Below are 17,643 nucleotides of genomic sequence, written 5' to 3'. Positions count from 1 at the left end.
TCTGATATAGGTAGATATGTACGATGGTATATTTTCACTTTGTTTATCCATTATAATATATAACAGATTGTTTTCTTGCACCCACATCAAATTTTCTGTCATTACATAAAAATCAGGCAATTCAGCAAGTAAATTCTACCTTCTTTGGTAATCTAAGTACAGTAAGGTTTGTTTCGGCACCTACACAACACTGTAACTTGTCACATAAAGGAGGCTTGCAGTGAATCAGCTGCTGAATGTTGGTAATCTGATTTACAGATTGTGGGTCCTAGATTCATACTTTCTAGTGCTTATATAAAACAACTTTTAAAACCTCTTCATATTTTGTCAAATGAATAATTTGAAATATTTGAGTTTCAATGAGGAGTAATTTATTCCATTTATATTCTGCATGTGCTCAAATTAAATAAGAGCTAATTAGGTATTTCTGAGGATATAGGAAGATGAGCCTTTGAGAAAACTATGGCAAATGAAAGTGCTTGCAGCAATTACATCTTCTTATTTGCCCAATTCAAGATTAATAAAAATGGAGCAGTTTATCAATGAGGCAATTTATCAATAATGTGAAATCATTAAGTGAGAGGCATGGGCATACATATTAAGACAGGCTTTTTAGATCACTGCTTTCTATTCTGCAGTGTTTTATAAAATAGAAAACTAGAAAAGAGCTTATATTCAGAAATGCCTAGGAATATATAAGAAACATTTCATTGTTTTACTACTAAAAGCTTGCAGACAATAATTTTGAAACTCTTCCAACTGATAAATAATTATTGATGGCATACAGTGCTTCCCGAAGAGGTACTTTCACAAAGAAAAACGTCAGGCAACCTCACATAGGTCTCGCGGTGTTAAAGTCACCATTTCTTCATCCAAAACATTTGCCTACTCTGTTTTCTTAAGACCATGGAAACCAAAGTGTTTTTTTTTTTCTTTTTCAGTTTTCTAAACTCACTTTACTTCTTTGAGTTTTTTTCTTTCCTCAAAATAACAACTGTCTCCATCCCCTCATCCTCCTTTTTATTTCCTTCTTAGAAAGTAGATATTGGGTATAATGGAGACACAGAAATGACAGCCATATAATAAACACTGTGAAATTAAAAGAGAATTCTACATCATCATAAAATTGTTAAATTAACAGATCCTTGTTTTTGTTCCTGACCTACTTTAGATGACAAGAAAGCCCAATGCCTACTTACTTTTGTTTTTCAATTATAAGAATGTATGTACATCACATCTCTGCCTCTATATTTACTCTACTGTATTATCAAGCAGTTAACGCCAGAATCACTATTCTTATTTTTCGTAAAAAAGCTAAGATTTAAAAAACCGTTTATGGCACATTTTAAAAAGGTCTTTTAGAGGACAAAATCAAGTTTTGGAAGCCTGGGAGGAGCTGAGAGGAGGGAGATGTCATAGCTTTAGTCAACACTGTGTCCATATGTGAGATTCAGACATGTCTCTATATGTCTAGCAGCCTGTTCCAGAACTCTATTGTAAAAATCCCCTGAGAAGCATCCTGGGAGAGAGCTCATCATAAAGGAAAAGTCAGGCAGTCAAGCTTGGCTTAGTAAAAAAGCTTTCATTATCAGCCAAAAGAAGCAATTCTGAGTACAGCATGATGTTCATCACTCATAGTTGTCTTTGAGCCTAACCACCCATGGACTTCTATCTGAGTCCTATTAGGGAAAGAGAGGCAGAGTAAAAAAATGAAATGGCTGTTTTTCAATTAACACTCTGTAAGATATTGTGACATCAACTACTTTGATACATGTCTGTAAATGGCAGAATAAAGGTTCATCCCTTCTTGTGTAAATAACACAATGTGGATTCCGTGCCGGAAGTACTCAGGAAAATACCACAACTTGGGACTGTCTCACAAACTTTGTTCCATCAATAATAGTGAGACCCAATGAGAGATCATGCCATTCCAAAGCAATGGTTTATCTATGAGAATGGCAGGCTGCCAGCCTACTTCTCCCATAGACTGGCATAGAAGGAGATGATAATGGTGGTAAGCCTGCATGTAATAACCTAAGAGACTTGCTTTGAGTATACACATGGGATATCTTGGGGATATGCAGAACTAATCACTGGGGAAAGGTACTAGAGCAGTACATTTTATGTGTCACTTTGGCTGAACCATATTTCCAGAGAGTTGGTCAAACATTATTCTAGATGTTTCTGTGAAGGTGTTTTTGGATGAAATTTACATTATAACTGGTGGACATTGAGTAAGCAAATTATCCTCCATAATGTGGGTAGGTCTCTTCCAATCAGTTGAAGGCCTTAGTAGGAGGAAGACTGACCTCTCCTTGAGCAAGAAGGCATTCTGTCAGCAGACTGACCTTAGGCTTGAACTGTAACTCTTGCCTGGGTCTGCAGCCTGAAAGCCTATCCTGCAGAATTGGGGCTCACCAAGCCTCAATGATTGCATGAGCCAATTTTGTAAAATCAATACACACACACACACACATACACATGCACACACACACACGCACATCCCGTTGATTCCATTTTTCTGGAGAACCCAGATAAACACAGGCACTTTGTCAGATATGACAGGCAGAATAATGGCCCACCAAACATATCTATGCCTTAATTCTCAAAATCTATGAATATGGAAAAAGGAACTATGCAGATGTGATTAGTTAAGGATACTGAAACACAAAGATTATTCTGTATTATCCAGGTAAGCACAATGGAATCACAGGGGTTCTTACAAGTGAACAAACAGGAGAATTAGAATCAAAGAAGGAGATGTGATGACTAGAAACGGTTGGAATGAAGTAATTACTGGCAGGCAGCCAGAAGCCAAGGATGTAGGTAATCTCTAGAAGCCAGAAAAGGTAAGGAAACACATTTTCATGTAGAGCCCTAGAAGGGATGCAGTCCTACTAACACCTTGATTTTAGGTCCATGAAATTTGTTTCACTTCTGACCTCTAGAATTAAGCTACTAAATCTGTGGTGGTTTCTTAGAGCAGTAATAAAAAACTAATATGGCAGAAGTGCTGTGATAGTAGATGGAGAAAAGATCATGAAAAAGAAATGGAAGGAAAAAAAGGAAGGAAAGTAGGAAGGGAAGGGAAGGGAAGAGAAGGGAAGGGAAGGGAAGGGAAGGGAAGGGAAGGGAAGGGAAGGGAAGGGAAGAAAGGAGGCAAGAAGGCAGGAAGGCAGGAAGGAAGGAAGGAAGGAAGGAAGGAAGGAAAGGAGAGAGAAATATGGAACTGAAAATTGTATGAGACAAGGAAGATCGGCAAGAAGAGATGATAAGTAAGAAGAGGCCCAGGACAGACAATATGAGTACCAGTGCTTGATTTGGTTATTCTTTGATGATTTTATTATGCTTATAGATATCCCTAATTTCTCTGGAGATTATGATTCCTTGGTACATTCAATGAGAATGTAATGTGTTTTCATTTTCCACTATTGTTTCCTTGTTTAAAATATATTCATATTGTAATTGTATTATTATTATTCCAACAGTCAAGAATTAAAAGAGAACTATTTCTTACTGCAAAATATACTGCATAATTTGTGTAATGATTTTATGTTGTATGTAAGCCAGAACATTCCTAAAATTCAAATAAAGTAATAATGACACAGTTTTAATATGTAAAATCCTACATTTTGATCAAACAAAAATCCATTTTCTTCATTTGTGTACTTAATACCTCAAGGTTATTTTATTCTGTCACGTGTAGTTCTAACTTCTGCTTTCTTTACAGTAGGTATATAGCAATTTTGAAATGTTTTCAACTTTATAAAATGTGGTACCTGAGCAATTTCATGAGATTGGTAATGATCCCTGTGTTTTCCAAGTCTTCATTTTTATGCTATTTGTCTGTCTACATTTTTAAGAAACAGTAGTTCAAATATTTCGTTATATTGTAATAGCAAAACAAAGGCAAGACCTCTGCTTATCTAATGTCCTTGGAAATTGATTTAAGTCAATGCCTGGAACTCAGGATGGTGCTATAATTTCAAATGCTATTTTCCAAAGACTTCTCCAAAGTGGATGGAAAGAAGGTAGGCTGCAAAGTGAGCAGAGCAGCAGAGTAAAAGCAAATTGGAATATGCACTCATGGCTGAATGATAATAGAAGGACATTTACTGTGATATATTTATTCTGGAGAGCTGGCTCTTTTGCAGTATTTTTACATTACTGTATGGCAGGCAGTTTTGGTCCCGTGGCACTAAGGGAAGAGAAAGTAATTGGCAACGAAGTCAGGATTTTCTCATTCTCAAAGAAGAGATTCTCTGTTCCCAAACAGGAATTGCCTTTATATTCCTCCTCTTCTATTGACAATGTATGAAAGCAGCAATGCCATCTACGGCATAGAATTGGAAGTAACTGGTGATCATGATGGGCTCTAATTACAAATATAAGAATTTTCTCTTCCTTGCGTGGGCCTGTAGATTTGGCATTAGCGCTGGCCACCTTCCTACCTCTTGGGAAGTGAAAGGCAACTGCATAACTTGTGGCAAATGAGATATGTGTGAAAGTAATATATGTTATTTCCAACCAGAAGTGCTAAGATCCAGATAGTGACTTGCTATGTCCACTCTTCCCTGTGTAGGTGACATTAAAACATGTGTTAAGTTAGGGCGCCTGGGTGGCCCAGTCGGTTGAGTGTCCGACTTCAGCCCAGGTCATGAGCTCACAGTTTGTGAGTTCGAGCCCCGCGTGGGGCTCCGTGCTGACGGCTCAGAGCCTGGAGCCTGCTTGGGATCTGTGTCTCCCTCTCTCTCTCTGCCCCTTCCCCCACTCACGTTCTGTCTCTTTCTCTCGAAAATGAATAAACATTAAAAAATAAAATAAAATAAAATAAAACGTGTTAAGGTGGAAGCCCAGCTCAAATGAATTTTGGACAGAGTAATTTAAGAGAATTCTAGGGTTGCCTTTTATAGCAGCAAATAGTACATAGCTCAGATTCAGGTAATATCCTGCTTGTTATTTTGTAATTCAGGTTATGATGTCTTGGGAGATCATTCTCTGTGGTCTCTGCTGTGCTTTCATGTTTTGTGAACAGAGACTCTGATTGCCCTTTGTTCTGGGCTTCCCGCCTCCTTCCTCCCCCCCCCCCCCCAAGGATATTAGCATGGGAAAGAACCTTGGAATGTAGAAATAGTGTCTCCCTTCGGACTAAAGATCGGTTTGCTAAGCAGCGCAATATGAAAGATTCAGAGTCTGTCCACTTAGAGTTTATTAGTTGTGAGGCAAAACCACTACGTGCGCAGTGTCACGTGGGCACTTCCGTTTTACAGTCACAGACTCGTGGAGTAAAGGGAACCAGTGCAACCATGGTATTCACGCAGCTGTGGCGCGGTGTGTAATAACATTATGGTCTCTGTACCCAGAAGTTCTGCATCTTCTGCCAGCATCTGTCGCTAACTTGCTGGTTAGAAGTAGTCAAAGTCTCAAATCTGTTCACTGGTATCAGCATTTTATAAATAAGAATGCCAAAATAAAACATTATGACATTCATAGAAAAGATAACAAGAGCAAATGAGATGAGAGAGGACTTACTTTTCATACATACAAGTTAGCATAGTAGTCCTCATAGGGCTTACAATTTTCCAAGTATACAGCAGAACGCATTACATAGTATATGATCAATAAATGCATGGCATGAATTAAGTCAATTTTTTTATCCCTTCAAGAAAGGAAAAACTCAATAGTATCTTCTTAACAGAATTTTAGCCTCACTGCACGATGTATGCATATGATTGCATATAATTCTTATCCTACATTCATAAAAATGACAGCAGATCATATTTTAGTTCATGGACCACCCTGAAGATACCGTTTGGCTTTCAGTAACAATGGTAACAACAGCAACAAAAATCTACAGCCAAAAAAGGTTTCCATCAACTTTACTATGCTGATTTAGACATTGCTAAATCATGATCCTTAGCATAAAGCACATTGATTAATCGACAATTAATGATTAAGATTACAGATGTTATTAAAACATATTGAGGGTTATATGAGAGAAACAATGACCAATGTCAAACTAATGTCCAAATATTTAATGAGTATGAATATAAATGAAAACATTAATAATGATTGTTGTTGGAAATTTTAAAGTCCTTTTAAATATCAGAAATCTTTGCATATATTATCCAAAATATTATTTATAGTAAACCTGTAAATTCTACCCAGTGTTACAGTACCTATCTACAGATATGGAAAGAAAGGCTCTGTTGGTTTGAAAACCTTTTATAATTAGCAATAGGACCTCATGAGTCACAGCTCACTGTTCTTTCCACACTACAGCATTAACTGCCTGCGTATCTAAGAGGTATATCACATAGGTACCTTGTATAGTTGCATTGTTACCATCTATAAGCTCACTAAATATCATCTTAGATCAAGACGAACAATTAAGTTCTGAAGAATTGAATCATTCCTTCCTTACCATTAACATTAAATGTTTCTCCAAATAAAGTAAAGTAAAATGCCGTCTAAGATGCCCGGGAAGAATGTGCACCATGCAGAGACTCAACTACTAATATCTAAAAAAATGAACTCTTCAGTCCTGGGGGTGATGGAAGGAACACAAGGAGATGCATAGCATTTCATGATGTGCCAAAGGTATTAGTTATTAAAAATAGTCCAAAGTGCTTACTTTGTTCAGCAGTCATGATACATAGAGAAGCTTACTGGTTATAGAAATATTTTCCAAGTTTAACATGACTTCAATTATAGAATTCTGCCATACTCACCAAAAGAGCAGCCACCTACCTAGGACCAAATATGAAGCATACAGAAGTAGAGCAAACTGTGGGAAGTGCCCTGAATGATCTTATTTCCAAACACAACTTAGGTATCATTTTCGTCTTCAAAAATGACGAGCAGAAAATGTCCGCACAATATAATGTGTAAACTTTGCATTATTTCTCACCTCAATGTACCCAAGCTTCTATACAGCTATTGGTATCCAACTTAGTGACATTAAAAATTCATAGACTTTGCATCTCACTTACTCAAAACTTTGTGCATAAATGACTTTTGTATACAAAGATGCAAACCCACTCAGAATTGAGTGCAGAGATGGGGATTCTAGTAAGAGATTTTGCTATCAGATATATCATGCTATCAACATTTTTTTCTGTTGTTATTTTGCATGCTCAAAGAAACCCAAGTCATGCCATGTAAATAAAGCTAGTAGCTATTTTCCTTTTATTTCAATGGTTGGGATATTTCAAAGATAATTTATGTGAATTAGCAAATGTTCTGAGGCTAAGTAGCCCTGCAGAGTGACTGAGATGTTATAAAAGACGTTTTCGGTTTTCTATTGGCTTTTCCATTTTCTCTGTGCATTTTCTTGTAGGAGGCAACTTTATCCCTATTTACTTGTCAATTTTGCAGGCTATTCATAGAATTGTAAATAAAGGTGAAAGTCAATGCATTTCATAGTATCCCTGGCTTTTATGATTTTAAACTCGTAGAACTGCACTGGGGTGGGGGTTGTGGAGTACCTGAATTTATTAAGGCTAAATTGAACATTCAAGCTGAAAGTATCATTATTCCAAATCATAATAACTAAATTATCTTTAAATGTTTTCAGCCAAATTACAACCTTATAGCTTTCCTTCCTTTATTCCTCTCTTTTTTGTTTCCTTCTTTCCTTTCTTCTTTCCTTTTTTTCTTTATCTTTTTTTTCAAGTCAGAATAATATTTAATTAAACAAAGAAATGCCCCACTTAGATTCAGTATAAGTTCTGACGAGCCTTATTACTTACACGAATATTGGCAATTTTCAGGAATTTATCCTGAGGGTAGATGGTAGGTAAGTAGATGGGCTTGTAAAACCACAGGAAGATAGCATCCTCCTTTGGGTCTTAGAAATGTCGAACACCAAGTTAACTTTTAAACTGTTTCTCTTTTGTTTCCAGTATACATGGTGGCACCCCAATGGCCCATTCCATTGGTTATTCATTTTTTTCAGCCATTGGAAAATCTATCTTAAATCCTTGTCATGTTCTCCACTGCTCAATGTACTTGCTAAGGTTTCCTTATCCTCCCCTCCCACTAGTACTCAGTTATAATCTTCTTAAATATCTGCATCATATATCACATCCACTGTGAAGTTCTTTCCATTTGATATTATCCTTTTATCATCCCAAACCAATCTATACCACCAACAGGAAATACATATTTTGGTATTTTTCATGCTCTAATAGTCCTATATAGACATGTCTACATACATACATGTAACATATTACATATAAGTCACCCACACACTCATACACATATAATACCTCAGGAATTTCATTGTTACAGGTAATAATAAACCAATGTAATAATGGCTAATCACAGAGGATATTTTATTTTTCTATCATGTAACTAGAAATTTGGATTTGAAAATTCTGAGCAGATGCACCAGCTCAAGATGTCAGTGCCAGGGTTCTTGAGTTTCTCTTGTCTTTCTTTTTTTCTTTTTTCTTTCTTTTTTCTTTTCTTTTTGACTGTCAGTACAGAAATGACTACTGGAGCAAGGTCAGCAATGGGAAAGTGAAAAATTTAAAATTATAAGATTTCCCCTTACATCTCTTTCAACTTAATATTTACTTAAATGAGTCTAGTCCAATCCAACACTGTTTCCTAGCAAATGAGATGTTTATACTATCCTTCACGTTCTACACGAATGCAATTGTTAGTCAATTCTCAGCTTTTAAGCTTGATGTCTACTTGACCAGCCAAATGCTGGCCTATCTTCTGATATCTAGGTGTCCTTCAGTACTTTTGTATTATGTATTATGATGTTACTTGTTCATACACAATCCAAAATGGATTTTAAACCTACCATGTGGCATCTGGGACAATGCACTAGGGAAAGGAAGATAAGGCTAAGCTGGTACATCGTAGGTACAACATCTCCTTTTACACACTATAGGGGTTTTTCAAGTCTCATATATTTTAGTGTAGGAGAAACAGTGAAAACACCAATTAACTTGGATTATATATAATCTGTTATTTTTGACATAAATGAACTTCTGGCACAATCTTGAGTTTTATATTTTAAAAATTAGAAATACCATTGGAAACAATTCACCGTTTTCTGGATCTTTTCAATTATGTGTGAAATATCGCGTCTGGTTTTCTTTTCAGCCAGATTTAGCTTCCGCACTATAGTTAAACTAAAACCAGATTTTAAAAGATCATAATGAAAGAGATTTATATTAGAAATGATATCGGCTTACATGAATGCGACGTGTCAGTACTTCAATGACAAGCCCACACATGTTAGGACTGATACTATTTAAAGGACGTTATAACCCCTGAGCTCTTATTCTGAGTATACACACACACTTATACATACATATATAAACTATATATTAAATATTAAGATATGTACACATACATTTTATATATAATATATAGAATATATATTTATATGTACATATATATCAGTAAAAATAATATTTTATGTTCACATATACATGCAACAATTATTTAGAGCTTACTGTAATATGAATTGTACAAAGTATTAGAAAAACAAATCAAATGGGTAAGACATGGCTCCTTCATGGTTTAGACATGGTCTAACAGAGAAAATACATTTGAAGAAACAAATTACAATATACTATACAATAAAATGTAAAAAAATGTGCATATAATGCAATAGTATAATGAAGAAAAAAATTGACAATGTTTTGAGAAAGAAGGTATTTCACAGACTAAAGGAGTAACATTAAATTCTGAGAATAATTTTGAAATTTGAATTGGTGTTTGCTGGGAAGAAAGCAAATCCGTGTTGCTGGGAACAAGCTGATGATTTAATTATTCTGTAGGCAAGTAATCATTAACTCTTATAATTTCCCCTCTTTTTTTTAAATTTCTGTTTTAACTGCTCACACTTATTGTCTAGAAAATTTTGATTGTTTCCATTTACATTCATACAAAAACATGGCGATAATTTAAAAAAATAAACACATGTATAAGTGAAACCGATTTTGTGTTCACATTAGTGGCAGAATAATTTCAGCTTTCACTGAATTAATAGGTTATTTTTAAATTGGTATATATTGGTATAAATAGGTCAAAAGCCATATCTGAAATATCATTTAGTTTAATCACAGTATATTTCCTTTCCTTTTAACCTAAGTGTATATATATATATATATATATATATATATATATATATATATATATGGAGTTTGAGGGATGTGGGGGCCTCTCAAGAAAAAACATGAGCTGAGCATGAGATGATGATATTTATTGGGCCCTGCTTTTGTCTGCAGGGGACAGTCCCTCACAGCGGGAGTCTGTGCAGAGACTATGGCATCTGGAGTTGTTGAGCCCGGGAACTCCCAGGGGGAAAGGGAGACCAAAGAGGGGCCTTACAACTCTAGGTGATGTCATTTAGCAGCACGGTGGGGAGTCTCTGGTCAGAGATCTCTGAGTGGCAGCAGGAGGTTGGGATCTTTAATATTTATGGCCTGAGGTTTAGCTAATTTATTTCTGTCAGATCTTCAGTAAGGTTTCATTGGATAGGCAAAGCAGTCAAGGTCTAAGTGACTATAAATCTTCTTGTTTGGGGTGTATTTTAAATCATTTCATTTGTAAAAAAAAAAAAATGAGTCTGGTACCAGTAGTTCTTTATACAAATAGATCTCAGCCCTCAGTGAAGAAATAAATGCCTAGGGGTTAAAAATATAGAGACCATCTTTGGTTCGTTTGTATAACAGTATGCAAAAATATATATTGACATGGCTGGAAAGGTCAACTAACATTGGTGACATAGCAGGGGCAAGTCAGCATGGTTCTACCTTTAGGGTGAATCTCATGGATTAGCCCATTTTGACAATGTATCTGACTAACCACAGCTTTGAAAGACCAATTAAGGTTATAAATTCTTAACGAAGATTATGATCTTAATTTGTTGATTTAGTGCTTCCTTATAAACATGCCAGAATATGTTTGTCATACCTTCATATTCAAGGAAAATACCTGAAATTAATAGCATAACCAAGAATTTATATTTTATATCTATTATCGTAACCTATAAATAGATACATATCATACAGGTTTTGTCCAAGTAGAGTTATGATTGTGAAGCTCATCTGCCAGATATGAAAAATTATGTGTTGTGATGACTAAAATTAAAGAGTGTAATCACACCTTTAAATTATCAGGGCCAAGTGAAAATGCTTTAATTCATGTATTGCATTTTTAAAAACATAAATGGAAATCTCTCCATCCCAATTCTTTAGCCATCTGAATATATCTAATCTGAGCATTTGCTTTTTGGCATTACTGTCAATGAAGGGTGTGTGTGCGTGCGTGCGTGTGTGTGTGTGTGTGTGTGTGTGTGTACCGGGTGTGGGGTGATTGACATCATCCAGAACAACAGTTCTTTAAGTGGGACAAGAAGAATGGAAAATGTGAAGAACTTCAGATTTTATATTACCCTGCGATTCTTTCTCTCCTTTTTAGTGAGTGAGGTTGTCCTTACAACCACTGAGCTACTATATTTCACTTCCTGTAATGACAAATAATTATATTTTTTTTTTTTTTTTTTTTTTTTATTTATTTTTATTTTTGGGACAGAGAGAGACAGAGCATGAACAGGGGAGGGGCAGAGAGAGAGGGAGACACAGAATCGGAAACAGGCTCCAGGCTCCGAGCCATCAGCCCAGAGCCCGACGCGGGGCTCGAACTCACGGACCGCGAGATCGTGACCTGGCTGAAGTCGGATGCTTAACCGACTGCGCCATCCAGGCGCCCCAATAATTATATTTTTATCACATCATTCCATTTTCCCCAAACAAACTGAATCTAAGTCTGTGCTCCCATTGCCTTGAGAAAAATGCTTACAAAAAAAAACAAAAGGTTCGTTGTTGTGGCTTCTTCCCCAGTCACTCCTCAGGCTATCTGAATGTCCAGGGATTTTAGATTTCTATACTGTTGAGTCTTACTATCTTTGACCTATACTGATTGCCAAGTCTTGTCCAAGACTGCTGCATCCCCTGAAAATAGGCTTGTAGAGCTGCTTTCTAGCCATAGTTGTGCATCCGGCCCTTTGCTGAGAATATGAATCAGCGGGTCCACATCCTGATACAGAATTGCAAGCATCTGTCTTCTCACCATCCTTAGTTCCAGACACTCCTGCCTCCTCATATCCCACATCAAAAGCCAACCATTGTCCATGATCATGTACACCATACATTCAGCTCTTTAAAAAATCAAATCTTGTGTATGATTTGGAGATAAGGGAAGTCTCAGATCTGCTTGAACCGCTAAAAGCCCTAACTAGATGGAAGTCAGAGAAAAAAAATATATATATATATATCTTTCTGATATTTCCAAAGTTAAAATAGAGATTAATATTCTAATAACATTTCCGGCTACATTCACATTGCTTGATTTACATCTACAAATCTGTCTTCTTGTCCTTGGAAAAGTAAAATAGTTTTCTTTCTCACAACCAGGAAGTGAGCATGTTTCTTTTTCTGTAAAATACATAAAGAATTTGGTTTCCGTATTTTGCAAACAAATAGTGAACGATAATGTTAGGTACTTATGTTTATATTACATATGGTTTTTGGAATTTCATTGTGGAAAATGATGTAAATATAGGTCAGTCATTGTCTTATTCAGTTGGCCTCATCTTTGTCCTAATTCTTTTCTTTTCTAATAAGCCAGAGTTTTGCAAAACTGACTGTAAGAATGGTTAAAGTAGATACTTTGTTCATGCAGTGGACTAGAGAGTGACCATATCAACTTTTATCAGGTAATTTGGAAAAGCTGTCAAGATGAAAAGATGAGAAGATTGCATGAAAACTTGAGTGGAATAAAGAAAAAAACAAACACATTAACTGTATCTACCTGTTTTGACTTGAAATTGTGGCTTTGTCCAGAGGCATGAGTTCCCATATTTACCTGACCTCAGAAAATGCTGCCACCGAAGTGTTTTGTCTCCTCTACATCTAGAAGATGCCATCCTACCAGGGTACATTTTTATCCTTAATTTTTAATGAAATTTTGCCAATCTTCTCTACTTTCATTTTTGATCTACTAAACAAATAAAATCTATGAAAGAGTCGTACAAAATTTATGCCAGGGCATGACTACAGATGAAAGACCCACTCTTTTTATTTTTTTTAATTATGAGCTGCTTAACATCTTACCTAGATACCTAGATTATCTATTTGATATTATTTGCTTTTACTGTTATTTCAAAATGTTTATTTATTTTTGAGAGAGAGAGAGACAGAGACAGAGACAGAGAGACAGACTGCAAGCAGGGGGGAGACAGACAGAGAGGGAGACACAGAATCCGAAGCAGGCTCCAGGCTCTGAGCTGTCAGCACAGAGCCCCATGTGGAGCTGGAACTCATGAACCACGAGATCATGACCTGAGCCAAAGTCAGATGCTTACCCTACTGAGCCACCCAGGTGCCTCCGCTTTTACTGTTAAAGTTTATACGAGGTGCTATCTATACTTTAATTTTATTGCTTTGGAAAATAGAACATTATGCTTACATTGATTTTAAATATTTTTAAAACATAAGCAGTTATAAAGATGATATTGTGTAAATGAAGAACATATGGTCCCTGGAGTCAAACAGCATGAGTTTGAATTTTAAATTTGTCACTTGCTAAGCTGTTTAACTTGGGCAAATTGTTTTATTTCTTTGGACTTCTCGATCCTAAGTGAGCATAGTTTCTCTTCTGCTTTTTGAGAATATATGGTGAAATAGTACTTTCAGTAATACATTTTATATTGTTACTCTTGCTTAATGTTTAATGAGAGCATGAAAAGATATTTAAAGTTGTTAATATTTGCATCAGCTTGAGTTTTATGTCCCTTTGTGTTCCGATCAAAAACAAGTGTATTTATATATCAGAAATATTAAGTAAAATTATTCTGAGCTAATGCACATGTATAAAAGGTGGCAAGCTGAGTACAAAAGGTAAGTAGTGTAGACGGATCAGGCCAGGGGTGAGCTGCTGTTTATTTCAAAAATATTGCTAATTGCACTGACTACCGACAAAGACAGATCTGTCACAGACTTACAGAAAGATTACTAAAGGCAAAAATTAGTTGACTGACCTGCTTCTTGCATAACCTGCAAAACCAATTCCAGATTCAGTTCTATTTTTTTTTAAATACAAAAGTAATTATAAGACACCTGTGTATATTATCTAAATTTAATATGGAACTACAGAGTTAAGGAAAATGTTATTGCAACAGAAAATTCTACCAGTAGATTTGTCATTTGTATTCAGCATACCACCATAAAAAGTAACAATAATATCCTGAAAGCAGAAAACAACCACTAATATCAAAACATGAATGGGGCGCCTGGGTGGCTCAGTCGGTTGAGCGTCCAACTTCAGCTCAGGTCATGATCTCGTGGTTTGTGAGTTCGAACCCTGCGTCGGGCTCTGTGCTGACAGCTCGGAGCCTGGAGCCTGCTTCAGATTCTGTGTCTTTCTCTCTCTCTCCCTCCCCCTCCCCCACTCACACTCTGTCTCTCTCTCCTTCAAAAAAACATTAAAAAAATAAAAAATGAAAATAATATGATAGAATTCATTGAAGTTCATTGTGTTTTATAGCTTCCTCTTAATTAATGCTCATATATATATGATTATGTGTGCATACATAAACATATTTTCATGTTATTTAAGAAATTCATTCAAAATTATATTGCATGTGACTGTTTACTATAGTCTCATTATATGCCATTTTTCCTCATAGTGAACCCTATTTTTTGATGTATAATTTAATTATATTGAAATCTAGGACTGAATTATATAGTTTGAAGAGTCTTAGTAAATACATACACTTGTTCAACTCATATACTTATCAAGTCACAGAATATTTTTGAATATTCTAGGACTTCATGGAAACCATGTAGTATGCCTTCTCCCGACAGCCTTCTTTTACTCAGTGTAATTTTTTTTGAAACTCGTCCATGTTATTTTGTGTATAAGTACTATGTTCCATTTTGTACCACATTTTGTTTGCCTATTTTCCAGCTAGCTATTTGACCTATTTCCATTTCCAGCTATTATTCATAGCATTGTTATGAATAATCTTTATATTTCATAGTGGTCTCAATTTCCATGTACCCATAATAAATTTAGCTAACATCCATCACCTCTCATAATTACATATTTTCCTTGTGAAGAGAACTTTTAAGATCAGATCTTTTAGCAACTTGCCAATACGTAATACAGTATTGCTAACCATAGTCATCATGTTGCCATTATATGCTTACTATTTATTTTATAACTGGAAATTTGTACCTTTTCGCCACCTTTGCCCAATTCCCCCCCCCCCCCCAACCTATTGCAACCAAAAATCTAATCTCTGTTTCTAGGATCCGTTTCTTTTAAATTCCACATGTCTAAAACACACGTTTCTTTTAAACTCCACATGTCTATAGTTTGTCTTTCTCTGTCTGACATATTTCACTTATCAGCTTAATGCCCTTAAAGTACAACCATGTTATCACAAATAACAGTGTTTCCTTCTTTTTTATGGCTGAATAATATTTCCCTGTGTTTGTGTAATACATTTTTTTTAAATCTATTCATCCATGAATGGTCATTTAGGTTGTCACTGTATCTTGGCGATTGTAAATAATGTTGCAGTGAACAAAGGAGTGCAGATATCTCTTTGAGAGAGTGATTTCATTTCCTTTAGATATATACTCAGAAGAGGAATTATTTCATTATATAGTACTGCCATCTTTAATTTTTCAGGGAATTTCCATACTGTTTTCCAAGGTGGTTATATCAATTTACATTCTCACCAATATTCCCTTTTCTCCATATTTTATCCAGTATTTATCTCTCACCTTTGATGACAATCATTATAATAGGTGTGAGATGATATCTCATAGTGATTCTGATTTGCATTTCCCTAATGATTGAGGACATTTTCATCTACCTGTTGGCCCTTTGAACATCTTTGGGAAAACATCTATTCAGGTTCTTTGCCCATTTTTTTTTAATTTGGTTGTTTGTTTGATTTTGTGTTATATGAGTAAGGTATGCTTTGTTTCCATTTAAGTTTGTCTCAAGATATATATATATTTTTTATTTCCCTTTAAGTTTTTCATTGATCCATTGGTTGGTTAGGATTATGTTTCTTAATTTCCAAATATGCATCAATTTTCAGTTTTCCTTCTGAATTCATTGTCAGTTCACAGATGTCCATTTCTTTAGAGTCAGTTATTGGAATCTCATGAGTTGCCTTTTGTGGTGTCATGTTTATCTGATTTTTTGTGATCCTTCATTCCTTACGTTGGGGTCTGTGGATTAAATGATCTCCTCTTCCAGACTTCACAGGTTTGTTTTGGCAGAGATAGCCCTTCACAATTCAGCTCAGCTTGGGGTTGTGAACAGGTCAGATGGCAACATCTTTGTGTTGGTGAGGCTTGCTATCAGAGTCTATTTTTGGGCAAGAGCACTGTCTGAGCTCTGAGGTTTGTTGTGTGTATGTGGGGGGTGCCACTGGCTGAGACCAGTTGGATAGAACTTCTGGCTAGCTTCCCTGCAGACGTGTAGACACAGAATGGGCTCCATAGGTGCCTGGAATTTCTGGTCAGGCTTCCCGGTCAGGCAAGACTGCTGTTATACTCAGCAGTAGGCAGAGCTATGAGTTAATTTCACTTTCCGGACAGGGCAATAGAACAGGCCATTAAGCCAGCATGGTTAGTTGTTTGAGGATCCAAATCAGTTAGAACTGGGCACCAAACTCCCTATTCAGCTTGGCTCTGTACCTGGGCAGAGCCGTTAGCTGGGCTCTCACTCAAGTGCTGCCGGTTTATGCAGCTTCCAAGGTGGTCCAGCCAGGTTGCTAGGTTGTGCACTCCAGGGACTACAATCAGCAGTATGTGGGTCTATGAATTAGCTTCCTTGTCCAAGTAAGGTGGCAGAACAGATTTCTAGGCTGGCAAGGCTCATTGTTTGAGGTCCTGGATCAGGTAGTTCAGGCATCTAGTGTCCTGGACAACCGGGGCCACCATCCTGGTTCTGCAGCCACTGGCTGGAATTTCTATTTAGGCACCGTTGTGAGAAGGAATTCAGTCTGCCAATATCCTACTACTGGTTGATATAAGCTCCACCCCCTTTCTTCTTCAAAATCTGATCTCTAGTGGTCAAGCCTCGCAGATTCTCTGCTCTGTCCTCAGGAAGTGAGATCTGAATAAGCTTCCTGGAAAGTGACCCTCAATACTGGGAGGCCTAGATGTCAACCATAGACTCTCTTGATCCCACTGGAGCAACTGTAGGTCCAAGTGAGATCTCTTGGTGTGGTTTTCTGTCAAGCTGGTGAGGTTTTCTGTCAACCGGGTCAAAGGTTAGGCACTCCACTTACCCTTGTAATGGTGTACTTCTCAGTATCTGTGATTGAGGGGGCTGATTCAGCCTCACTGTCATGTACCAGAATTTCTACAATGATACCTCATGTATGGAGAGTTGCTAGCTGGTCTTCTCATGAGGAGGACTAAAGTCAGGGACAACCTTTGTCACCTCTTAATGATGTCATTTTCCTTGAAGTTTTCATTTTAATGAAGTTCCACTGTTGGATTATTCCTTGGATCATGCCTTGGTGTTGTATCAAAAAATTCATTGCCATAAACTTGCTTATCTAAGCTTTCTTCTATGTTATCTTCT

Source organism: Panthera onca, chromosome B1 (assembly GCF_046562875.1).
Source record: "Panthera onca isolate mPanOnc1 chromosome B1, mPanOnc1 haplotype 2, whole genome shotgun sequence".
NCBI classification, from domain to species: Eukaryota; Metazoa; Chordata; class Mammalia; order Carnivora; family Felidae; genus Panthera; species Panthera onca.
The sequence above is the reverse complement of the archived record's forward strand: the minus strand, read 5'-3'. Positions refer to the sequence as shown.